This window comes from Epargyreus clarus, unplaced genomic scaffold (genome assembly GCF_041222505.1).
Source record: "Epargyreus clarus isolate Ecla_fem2 unplaced genomic scaffold, WU_Ecla_fem_2.2 ptg000032l, whole genome shotgun sequence".
Taxonomy (NCBI): Eukaryota; Metazoa; Arthropoda; class Insecta; order Lepidoptera; family Hesperiidae; genus Epargyreus; species Epargyreus clarus.
This window is the reverse complement of record NW_027332237.1, coordinates 2413959-2427162: the sequence shown is the minus strand read 5'-3', so window position 1 is coordinate 2427162 and position 13204 is coordinate 2413959. Positions and strand designations below refer to the sequence as shown.

At 35.2% G+C, this 13204-nt stretch overlaps 2 long non-coding RNA genes across 2 annotated transcripts; both read left to right on the top strand.

The window, feature by feature from the left end:
* Nucleotides 1-7709: 7709 nt before the first annotated feature.
* On the top strand, nucleotides 7710-8593 carry LOC140755163 (uncharacterized). Its single transcript, XR_012103740.1, has 2 exons — nucleotides 7710-8248; nucleotides 8332-8593. It is a non-coding gene; the product is annotated as an uncharacterized LOC140755163 (long non-coding RNA).
* A 733-nt stretch (nucleotides 8594-9326) lies between these two features.
* Nucleotides 9327-10109, top strand: LOC140755154 (uncharacterized). Its single transcript, XR_012103739.1, has 2 exons — nucleotides 9327-9476; nucleotides 9735-10109. It is a non-coding gene; the product is annotated as an uncharacterized LOC140755154 (long non-coding RNA).
* Nucleotides 10110-13204: the final 3095 nt, after the last annotated feature.

Here is a 13204-nt window from a genome sequence, read left to right as displayed (position 1 = left end):
TGCTTTATCTTTCTTTTAACGATATTATAATAGCCCTTTATTCCCTCGATGTATGATATCATAATTAACCGTTATCGAAGGGACCTTTTGTTGAAATTAGTGGGATGGTGCGTTATTGAATAGCGAATGAGTTTTATGGAAATTTTGGTTTTCTATTTGTAAAGCAATATCTCACGATATTCAGATTTACGATTTCGAATGTGCGTGAAATTATTGGAAATATTTATTTTTGAATGCATTTTCGTTTAGAGAATAGTAAATATTTTTTTACCAACGTATATTACACATTGATGGTTTCATATAGTTCAGTTAAGTATTTTTTTATAAAGAATAACAGAATTATGTTTACATTGTCCTCTTTTGTTCAGGAAAGTTTTATTTCCTCCTTAAAACAGTAAAATATTCCGTCATACACAATTGAACAAACTTAAACCCATATTAATTTTTCGCTTATCCATTGTATAAAACCAACTGAAATTGTCATATTTTGCTTAAAAAGTTAAATTTCCTGCAAAAATAGTAAAAGTATGATTAAAATAATATTGTGTTAAGAGATGGTAGTAACCCCCTGAGGTGTCACAATACAAACCACTAGACTAGGCTATCACGGCTTCTAAAATTCATACTTTAACTATCCAGTTGTCTACCACTAGACAATTTGTAATTCTAGAAAAAAAAAACTAAGATCCTTTTTAGCTCAAATTAAACAGCTTAAACTGTCTTAACCAAATTAAAATGATCATCACGTACCCGTACGTACGCTATAAAGGCTATAAGATATTCTCTGAATCGCCTAAGAACCTTATACGAGATATGTAACAAGCTGGAACGACTCCTCACAACCGTTTTTGTGTCGTAATGTACGTATTATTGTACAAAAAGGTTTATATGTGTACAATGAACGGATATATCTATTAATTAATGTTGTCTGAGGTACGTATGTCATTGTCTCTGTAATTCCGGGACTAGAATAGGGCTACGGTAACCCCTGCCTGTCGTAAGGCGACTAAAAGGGGCTTCCAGGATTGCGGGCGGAAAGAGTGGGAGCTCGAACCGTGCATTAAGCGTCCCTGGGAAGGACAGCAGTATGTGTGGTCGCATACCGTCGTAAATACAACATCGTGTGGGAGGAGCGAAAACTGCTCCCCGGGGGCAGAGCCCGATCAGGGCATCGCGCTTGGAGGACTCCGGTTGTGTTCCTTCGGAGATCCAGGAGTTCTCCAACGAGCGTTGAAGACGGCCAACGGGGGGTTTTAGTGCGGTAAAAATCCCACATAACCCGGCGTCGCTCCCACGTCGTCTGGTACTTTTTGAAGGTTTCAGGTTTCCCCCTCGTAAAAAAAAAGGTACGTGTGACACAAAATAATATGTATTTAACATGAATAGTAGGTATAATATATAATTAAAAGTAGTGAAGCAGTGATAGCCTAGTGGTAAAGAAATTCCGCCTCTTGATCGAAGGGTGCGAGGGTCAAATCCTGATTTTATAAAGTTATGTGCGTATTAGAAATTAACTATCACTTGCTTAAACGGCGAAGGGAAACATCGTGAGGAAACCTGCATAACTGAGAAATCTAAGCAAAAATTCGAAGGTATGTGAAGGCTGCCAATCCGCACTTAGTCAGCGCGGTGGACTATGGCCTAATCCTTCTCATTCTGAGAGGAGATTCGTGCACAGCAGTGGGACAGTAATGGGTTGATGATGAGGTTTGCTTAGCATATTTATTAAAACTGCTTTTCATATACCAATAAATTTGTAACTTAGTATAAAACGTAGTTTTTAAACATCTAGCACCATTATTTTAATAGATCTAACCAATTGATCCCACCTAACTATGTTAATATGCGCAAATTGTTAAACCTTGAAAGGTGGTAGAACCCTTTGTGGTTCGACTTGCGGCACCACCGCCACACCTATTTCTGTGTTGAAGGATCTAGTAAGGGCGACATACTTTTCCGAGGCGTTCCAGCTTAGTCCTCAGGGGTAGCGGCGCATCTGTGGCCGACCTCAGGTAGGAATATCTAATCCTATTTGGGGTTGATTACAGATGTCCATGGGCGGCAGTACCCAATTACCATCAGGTGGACTGTATGCTCGTCTGCTACTCTTATATTATATATAAAAGTCTTATCTGGGGTTGATGACAACTGTCCATGGGCGGCAGTACCCACTTACCATAAGGTGGACTGCATTCTGGTCTGCTTCTCTTATATTACATAAAAAATCCCACCTAACCACGTTAATATACGCAAATCGTTAAACCTAACATCGGAAATAATTTAAAAGACGGTAGGAAGCAAGCCATTTACCATTTCAAGTACTCGATGCTATCTCAAAGGATGCTACGGTGATCACTAACTAAATTGCACATTGTTTGGTATCTCCATATCTCCGTCCGTATCTATCGTCCTTTGCGGCTATCTCTGACAAATTAATCTCTGTCCTCTTAATAGTTTTAGCGTTCTGTACCTAGCGGAAGTCATTAGCGGGTTACGTTGACGGTTCGTTTTAAATAATTTTAAGATAAATACTCTAATAATTTATATTTATAAATTGAGGAATAAACGCTCGTGATGTGGTTTGGGACTCACCTAGTGTAACGGTATAGGAATTTCGATTCAGATTACCTTTTTTTATAATATAGGAGTAGCAGACGAGCATGCAGTCCACCTGATGGTAAGTGGATACTGCCCATCTGTAATCAACCCCAGATAGGATTAGAACCTACCTGAGGACGGTCACTCGATGCGCCGTTACCTCTAAGGTCCAAGCTGGAACGCCACGAAAAAGTATGTCTCTTACCACACCCTTCAAAGCAGAACACAGCAGCGCTTAACACTGCTGTTATTCAAAAATAATGTATATATAATGTATGTATAAATAATGTATATATAATGTGTATATGGTTAAGGTGGTAGAACCCTTTGTGGTTCGACTCCGGCGGTACCACCGCCACACTTATTTCTACCTAATAACAGCAGTGTTAGGCGCTGCTGTGTTCCGGTTTGAAGGGTGTGGTAAGGGAGACAGACTTTTCCGAGGCGTTCCAGCTTAGTCCTCAGGGGTAGCGGCGCATCTGTCGGTAGGAATATCTAATCCTATCTGGGGTTGATTATAGATGTCCATGAGCGGTAGTTGCTACTTAACATCAGGTGGACTGCATGCTCGTCTGCTACTCTTATATAATAATAAAAAAAAATAAAAAAATAGGTGTGGCGGTGGTGCCGCCGGAGTCGAACCACAAAGGGTTCTACCACTTTAAAATTGCTCCACGCAAATTGCAAATATATAAATCATGGTCAAGCAAGGATATTAAAACAATAAACGCATTAAAACCAGGATATCCTAGTAGGGTTATGTTCCCACATAAATAACCATGAGTAAGTAAAGCCTTATTACATTAAGCGAACCGCCCACTAAGTGCAGTATTCATTTATTATCGTGTAGATTATCTTTGCAATCTGTATAAATAAAAAGTTGAAACGTCTGGTTGTGAGTTTAGAATAAATGCCTTTTATAATATGTTATAAACAGAACAAGAATGAACAAAAATAATACAATGAACAAAATTAACAAAAGAATGAATGAACAAAAATAATGAACAAATGAACAAAATAATTATAAAAGAACATTTATAAAGATGTAGCAGACGAGCATGCAGTTCACCTGATACTAAGTGGCTACTGCCCAAGGACAGTGCCATCAACCCCAGATCAGACTATTTTATATAATATAGGAGTAGCAGACGAGCTTGCAGTTCATCTGATGGTAAGTGGCTACTGCTGCCCATGGACATTTGTCATCAACCCTAGATAATACTTTTTTTATTTAATATTGGAGTAGCAGACGGGCATGCAGTTCACCTAATGGTATGTGGCTACTGTCACACATGGACATCTGTAATCAACCCCAGATAAGATAAGATATTCCTAAGGTCGGCCACAGATGCGCCGCTATCCATGATAACTAAGCTAAAATTCCTCAGAAAAGAATGTCTCCATGAGCATAGATTTGGTTACAGATGTCCATGTGCGACAGTAGCTTACCATCAGGTGGATTGTAAGCTCGTTCGTTATTTTTATATTTAAACAGTATATCTATAGTATAAGAGTAACAGACGATCATACAGTCCTCCTAATGGCTACTGCTGCCCATATACAGATAGGAGTAGCAGACGAGCATGCAGTTCATCTGATGGTAAGTGGCTACTGCCGCCCATGGACATGTATAATGAACCCCAGAGAGGATTATATTCCTACCTGAGGTCGGCCACAAATGCATTGCTCTCAAGCCTAAGTTGGAACGCCTCTGACAAGTATGCCACCTTAATTAATTATTAACACAATATTTATATGACATTTTCCTACGAAGGATCGCCTTTTGTCAACTATTTATATTTATTTAAATTTAGTAATTGCTTTAATTACTGCATAGGCGTTAAGTCACATAATGCAAATGCAGTTATTTATAGGATATATTTATAGAGCCTTCCCGTGACTTAACTGCAAGCGCACTCCATCTGTGTCCGGTGAGTGCTCGACAAGTTACGGCAGTGTTTGTCAAAGTTTGAACCCCTGGGTCCCTGTGAGATGTTAAGACGCTTGTTTTTTTAAGTTTTAGAAGGGATTGAGCAGGAATATCAGATTATGGGTTTTACGCCTATATGTGTCGTGCATTATCATAAGTGAATTTAAAAAGCGTTTTCGGGGAGGTTACAATCGTAGTATTCTATCAAATTGCGGTCCTATGATCCTCTAATCAACCGTGTAGAGAATAAGACTATCCCCCAGAGAAATAAGAAACAAAAGTGAAAAAAGTGAAAAAAAAAACTGTGAAAGAAAAAACAATAGAAGATTTTTAATACATTTTTATAGCAAAAGGTACAGTAAAGGATACTATACATATTTCAATTATTAATTTACTAGATACAATATTATAAAAATAAAATAAAATAAAATGTAAAGATTTTATATTTGTAAACATAAAGTATACGTTAGAAACACCGAAGGAACCTTAATGAGTGAACCCGTTGACCAGGGGGTCACGCACTAAGGGGTCGTAGGGAAAAGGTTGAGAAACACTGAGTTACAGTAAAAACGAGATACAAAGCGCTACACGACGCTATCGGTTACCAGTGCGCGTAAATTAGACAACTAGGCGCGTTCCACTTAGGACCGTTTAATGCGCATTGACACGCAGCCTTTGTAGATATTAATCGATGGTAATTTTACTGATTTATGTATTATTTTTAAGATATATCAAATGCACTATGTATTCGTTTGTTTCCTAAATAACGAATTAATAAGACTATTATGTGGAGTTAGGTGGGTGGAATTATAAAGGGTTTAAATTTTTCTATTATAATAATTTAAGTGCTATTACAAAATCTATTCGGTTAGAATCATTTCGTTCACAGAATAAGCTTGGTTTACACTATTTGTTGAGTATTTAAAATACTTACATAAAGTAAATTTAGCTTGTTTTTTTTATTTTAATATATAGGGGAATATAAGATTGCCATATAACATTACATTATAATGTTACTTATTATATTAAAGTACATAAAATTACCACCGTTTTATCACAACATTTACTACTACATAGTTATAATAATTAGAATTATATGTCTAGATTTATTTTAGTAGTATTTCTTACTATCATACAAAAAAAAACATTTTTTCTCACTGCGCCCTAAGTAGAACACAGCAGCTGTCTGTCAGATCTTAACAGTGTGCGAGTAATCTAAGCTGCATTGTTTGCTTCTCCAGACCTGATCTACACAGCATCGCGCTGTTTTGTGGAAGATAAGGCTATGTTAAGACAAAACTTCATGTTAAGTCATGGATGGTTTTAGTCAGAAAATAGACGTAAGTAGAGATGGGCAGAGGGTTTAAACCCAATGGGTGGATACGGGTTTAAACCGGGTATTTTGGGTGAAATAGGGTTTAAACCCAAATAAACACCCAAACAGCGGGTGTAAACTATTGTCATTCATATTTTTATTTTCTTCGTGTAATATCATTTTTAAAATAATATTGTAAACAATTCACTAAATATGCACTCTAAAAGCACATATTTCATTTAACTACGCTGTTATAGTCGTTATAGTCCATTAGGATGTGTTACATATGGGTTGCAATTTTCGAAGACCCAATTTTATTTTATAGATGTCAATGATTAGTGTAAAGGGCTTAGTGTACAGTTAAATCCTAATTTGTGGAATCCCAACTGTTGTCCCTCGGCCGCCATATTGAAAAAAGGGGCACAAAGCGTTTTTACGCTCTAACAGGCATACTATTTGTCGCACAGAAATTTAGTAAGAACAATTATGGTTTCAAATTGATTTATCTATAATTTTAGTTCTATAACTTTTTGTCGTCAAACCAAAAATAACAAAGATAATAACAATAATAGATTACACTTTGGGAAGACTTTTTTTAACTTTTTTCTACTTAATTTACAGAAAATGACATTGAAACATTTTGATAAAGGAGTTTTTATAGTCCGGTCAATTTAGACATAAAAATAGTAATCAAATAACATAAAGCTAAATTTCCGTAGAGACCTTGGGTTTACCATCACAAGTAAAGTTCCAAAAGTCCTCATCGATGTGTGTGTCGGCACTTATTCCGGGTCAAACGTCAAAATTTTCGGGTTTCTGGATTTTTCTCGAAAACGGTAAATTTTATCGAAAAGTACCTTGGGCCAAAGTTGTAGCACTTAAAATTTTCTATAAAATAATGTTTATATTTTTTTTCTTAAAGCTATAATTATTAAGATGTTACGTAAGAATTACATTTTACATTATATGCCCATATTTCCACACCACCTGTGCAATAGTATACGAGAGGTATATTTATTTGTTTTAGTTGTGCGCTATTTTTTTCGTCAAACAAATAATAATTAAAAAGGTAATAAAAATAGATGAACCCCTAAAAATGTAATATTTAAAAATGTAAAAACATTAGAAATACAGTAAAAACCTATATAGTAGAGCGCCTGGGGCTTTTCACCTCGGATTAGAGTTATAGTGAATGAATTAATATGATCGATGTGGGATATTGTTCTTTAAACTGTAAATTGCAATGTTTACCCAAAATTTTTTTGTGCACATCATTTATTCATTGTTTAAAAAAATATTATAAAAAAATATGTTTGACCATATATTTTCACTTAAAACAGTAATCTTTTTTATTTATATGTTAAATCTTACCCGAGTAGACATATAGGAACATTTTTCAAAGATACCTGTGTACAAAAATAGCAGTACCTAGGGATCTCGAACAGGTAAAAAAACGTGGAGGGGAGAGCGACAGCTGCTATGTACAATGGAATTTCTCGGCTAGTTTAGTTGCAAGTAACACGTGTTCTGTGAATATTGTGCTTCTATAACAGTGAAAATGTGGTTTATTAGTGAAAAATTCTTGTATATTTTTGTACTGGAAGGTGTATTAAAGACGACGTTTTTATATTGAACTATGACAAATTATTTTGTATTGCTTAATTTGGTAAGTGATTGAAAACTACAGTTCATTATTGAATTAATTAAGTAATAAATAAATCGAAATTTAAAGATCAGTTTCAATAAAAAATATATATGATAATAATGAATCAAATACAATTAATTAATTATTAATTGTTTTTTATTAGATTTCGAACAATGGATAAACCAACGGCTAGCAGCATGGCTGATGAAAATAGCTACATAACATAGGTCAACAATTTTTAATTTTTTTTTTGTGCATGAGTTTTACTTAATATATTCTGATTATATAAGCAAATATATATAAAAAAATGAAATTACAAATCGATAATATTTGCTTTTATATAAATTAGAGCAATTTGACATTTTTTTTATTTTCGAGTCCAATAAAGTCGGTCTTGGCACACTAACGCTGTCAAAAGAGTGGCAAGGGGGCGGAGTGTAGTGTTTCTTGCATCGCTCCTTGTGTACGAAAGTAAGTGATTGCTTATTTCAGTGGAATAACGTAATTCATTTTTTTTTCGTTGTATCAGTCTGTACAAAATGACTTCGAGATGTTGTAAACGAGACGCCGACATATTTTATTATATTTGCGGCGAATTTATGACAAAATGAGAGAAAAAGGACGATTTATGTACAAATTTAAAGATTTCCGAGGCATACCAACTTACTTCCATCTGTATACTGTATACCTGTTAAAAATCAAGATAAAAAATGGGTCTCACATATTGTGTCAGGTAACACTTGCAGAAATATTCTGGACGGTGAGTTTATATTCATTTTTTTAATTTAATAGCTATTTTATAATAACTTTAATTAGGTTATAATATGGTACGTTTTATTGTAGGTTGGTACCGAGGTGAAAAAAGAGCAATGAAGTTTGCAGTGCCAAGATTTTGGAGGATACTCAGTAATCATCGCATAGATTGTTATTTTTGTATTGTGAATCCACACAAAGATAATAAAATCAAAGAAAACATATTATCCGGATCTACCAACGACTGTTTAGTGTTGATTAATAAGTACTTGCATTCTATTTTAAAATTTCTGTTATAAGAATGTATCATTAATTGATGTTTGTGTATCTTTTAATAAATCAACTGTGTCCATTTTTCATGTGTTATTGAGCGTTTCCTATCTTTAAAATTATATAAAACAAATTGTGTGTGATATATTATCGATCTTTTTTATTCGTTTGAAGGACTTACTGCTGCCATTATGTGTAGAATATAACATCGTTCAAATGTCCGCACGGCTTTTATGGTTATGGTCTGCAAAAGGCAGAGTTCTTATGGGCGACGGGAAATCGACTGTCTCAGATTCTAGTGCACACTCTCACGGACAGCGGCGATGTTTTCGGCAGATCTTCCGTTTCGTTGATATAAGAATGTTAGTCAATCATTTAATGACCCAGTAGACTTTAATTTATCCACCAGATTGCGAATAGTCCTCTCGGTAGGACGATTATGGCGACCACGCGGTAGCGGACGATTGTAGCACGCGTTGCCCGAACAGAATAGCTTTTTGATACAATAATTTTATTATTTGTTCATGTTGTTGAATGCTATAAACGTCCATGGTAATTTGGCAAAACAAACTGAATAAATTAAAACTAATTTGACAGATGTTGCTTCAGTAAGATGACCGTTATCAACTTTCAAAGTTCGGAAGTCCTTGTTAGAAGACCCTATATTTTCATTGATTTGAATTTTCCAATTTGTACACATAAAAGTAAATTCAGAACTATTTTCTGTTCTTTTTCTTATTTCTAGGTATAAAAGGAATAAAAATAACGTGTGTATAACCCATGCTCAAAAATTCTGTAGACCGGTGTAATATGTATACACCTGGGTTCATCTTCCGAAACAAATTCAAATTTAGGTGCAATTATAAAAATTAGTCGAGGAGTAACCTCTTTACAAGCTGCTTCAACCGAACGACAAAATGGATTGTTACCTCACCTACAAACTGAATTTGTTTATGCTCATTAAAGTAAGTAAAATTAAATAAAGCTCGGCGTTGGCAGATTTCATACATCAAAACTCCAACTTTAAATGAATCCATCACGAATTTTATAGCTGTCCAGAAATCTGCTTATTATCGAGATATACATAAAAGGATTTCTGATATACTTAACCGACTTACAAAAACACTCAGCAAAATATCATTTGGATTGTTATACTTTGCTGAAAAATTCAATTCACCTCAGTAATGTTGAAAAGAAAATTAATCCGAGAATTTCGATTGTAGGTGCAGCAATGGAGTATATACAAGTACATAGAAGAGAATGATGATTGCCAATTTAGCATGCAAGAGTTGAAAAACGTCATCACTACAGAGCATATCCCGGATGAAAAAACCATTAAAAAACGACTAATAGAACGCTTTCACGATATTATCATTTCACCGAAATTTGGGCCCAATACAATTATGTTTTAAAAAAATTAACCATGATGTAACCGTGTGGATGCCGATGAAGTGGTTTATACTGCAGTGTAGCATGTTTACAGTGCAGCGGAAATAGTTGTTCCAATACTTCACCTATTATACAGATAGATGAAGTAGAAGAAAATATTTGATGTAGACAACAATGTAATATATTTAAATAAACAGATTTTGTACTAATATTTTTTTCTTTTCATTAGTCATAATTAATTACCTATTTTTTTTAAATGTACACAATAGAGTACGTTTCGTTTATAATTAAACTGGCCGAGAAATTCTATTATACATAGCAGCTTTCGCTCAGCTCTCCCCTCCACGTTTTTCTACCTGTTCGAAATCCCTAGGTACTGCTATTTTTATACACAGGTATCTTAGAAAAATGTTCCTATATGTCTACTCAGGTAAGATTTAACAAATTAAAAAAATAAAATACTGTTTAAAGTGACAATATATGGTCAAACATTATTTTTTTATAATATTTTTTTTAAACAATAAAAAAATGGAGTGCACAAAAAAAATTTGGGTAAACAATGCAATTTACAGTTTAAAAAACAATATCCCACATCGATCATATTAATTCATTCACTATAACTCTAATCCGAGGTTTTACGGTTTAGAATGCTCCAGGCACTCCACTAATAGTATATCTATTAAATAAACATTTGAACTATTTTAAAAGCTTTGTATAGATTTTATTAACTCATTTTATAAACACCCAGATAAATACCCAGTGGGAGGAAATAAACGGGTATTTATTGGGTTTAAACCCTGCACAGGGTTTAAACCGGGTTCTTTGCCCATCTCTAGACGTAAGTATATTTTTTTATATCGTAAGACATTTTCCTTAAAAAACAATTTAAAATAGTACATATGAATCTTAATTTAAGGCATGGTGGAAAACATGACGAAAATTCATAGAGTTATTCTGTTTAACATTGTATATTATTTTAATAAAAAAAATATGTAAGTGTATATCACAATATTAAGACAAGTCGTCCGCTAACTTCTGTGCTGTTATTAGGTAGAAATAGGTGTTGTCCCTGTAGTTCCGGGACTAGAATAGGGCTACGGTATCCCCTGCCTGTCGTAAGAGGCGAGTAAAAGGGGGCTTCCGGGGTTGCGGGCGGCAAGAGTGGGAGCTCGAACCGTCCAGTATGCTACCTCGGGAAGGACGGCGGTATGTGTGGTCGCATACCGTCGTAATCGCCAGATCTTGTCGGAGGAGCGAACGCTCCCCCAGGGCAGAGCCTGATCCGGGCATCGCGATTGGAGGACTCCGGTTGTGTTCCGTCGGATCCCGGAGTTCTCCAACAGGCGCTGAGGATGGCCACCGGAGGGGTTTTAGTGCGGTAAAAATCCCACATAACCCGGCGTCGCTCCCACGTCGTCGGGTACCTGTTGAAGGTTTCCCCCTCGAAAAGCAAAAAGAAAAAAGGTAGAAATAGGTGTGGCGGTGGTGCCGCTGGAGTCGAACCATATGGAGTTCTACCACCTTCAACATGCGTGCAACATGCATGCATTTGAATGTATCTGAAGTAAAATTAATTTTAATCACTCACAGAGAAATGAGTGGTCAGTAGTAATTTTATGGTTGATATGAGAAGTCATATAACTTTACCTACTTGTACTGAAGATTGTTGAAAACGTGAATTCAGAAATGAAAATAAAAATCTTTACAATAATACTAGTAATTCAGTTAAACGGTGAGTTAAAAAATAGGATTTTTTAATAAAAAATAAGTACATAAGTACGTCTATTTGTTTAAAAAAATCTGAAATTGAAAATAAATTGTTTCTGAAACGCTTGATATATGGGCAATAACTCTGTAATAGAAAAAATGGATCTGAGCCCCTTATTGGAATTTGTATATTCCCGGAGCGATATGACATGGGGCTCTTCAAAAACGGTGCAAAAACAGCTCTCCTCCAAAGCCGGCGATGCTTTGGCGACTCCTCTGGTGTTGCAAATGTCCATAGGCGTTGACTAATTTCCATCAGATAGCACGTCTGCTTTATCGTTAGGTTCCATTATAAAAATGGATTAGTTCAAATTTTTTCCATGTCTTTGTCCTTCAAGTAGAAGGAAATCTGATGACTAACTTAGTATAACTTTGTGTACCTATAGTCTGATTAATGTTTACTTATATACGTATAGTAATCTTATTATATATTATACAAAAACTAGCTGACCCGGCAAACGTTGTGTTGCCATATCATATAAATAAAAAAGTGTTAAGGGTGAACAACCCTTATCACTTAGGGGTATGAAAAATAGATAGTAGCCGATTTTCAGACCTACTGAATATGAATATAAAATTTGGTGAAAATCGGTAAAACCGTTTCGGAGGAGTACGGTAACTAACATTGTGACACGAGAATTTTATATATAAGATAATAAAAGTACATATTTCTTGATCCAATTTATAACTTACCGCAAGACCGTTCTTTTTTATGCTACCTCATACATTCGTACTAGCCAGTGATTATATAAATAAGAACTTAGTATTATAAATAAAAAAATAATACAAAATCATGAAAATAACACAAAATAATTACTTTATTAAAATAATACTAATAATTAAATAATTTAAATAGATTTCTATCAATACTATCAGATTCTGGTTTAAATGTTTTCAGCTCAAACATCGTCATCACAGTCTGAAGAATGTGATTTTAAAAATGATCCATTTCAAGAGGGAAATATTGGAGAATCAGCAAGTTTCAAATGGCTAGGGGTCTTACGTGTTCACGTACGTGAGTATTGCATATTATTGTAAAAAATATTCTTATAATATACAGGGTAAATGTTTCAAATGGGCCTTTAAGCCCGAATCCAAAACTATGTATATGAAAAAGCGAAAAATGCTTTTTTTTATAATATAGTAGTAGCAGACGAGCATACAGTCCACCTGATGGTAAGTGGCTACTGCCGCCCATGGACATCTGTAATCAACCCCAGATAGGATTAGATATTCCCACCTGAGGTCGGCCACAGATGCGCCGCTACCCCTGAGGACTAAGCTGGAACACCTCGGAAAAGTCTGTCTCCCTTGCCACACCCTTCAAACCGGAACACAGCAGCGCCTAACACTGCTATTATTAGGTAGAAATAAGTGTGGCGGTGGTGCAGGAGTCGAACCACTAAGGGTTCTACCACCTTCAAGCTGAAAGGAGCCAACTAGCTGAAAGGAGTTACGTCGATTTTGTTAAAAATTAAAACTAAATCAGTAGAACTTTAAAAATATCAGGGAGTCAAACCAGTTTCTTTTGAAATAA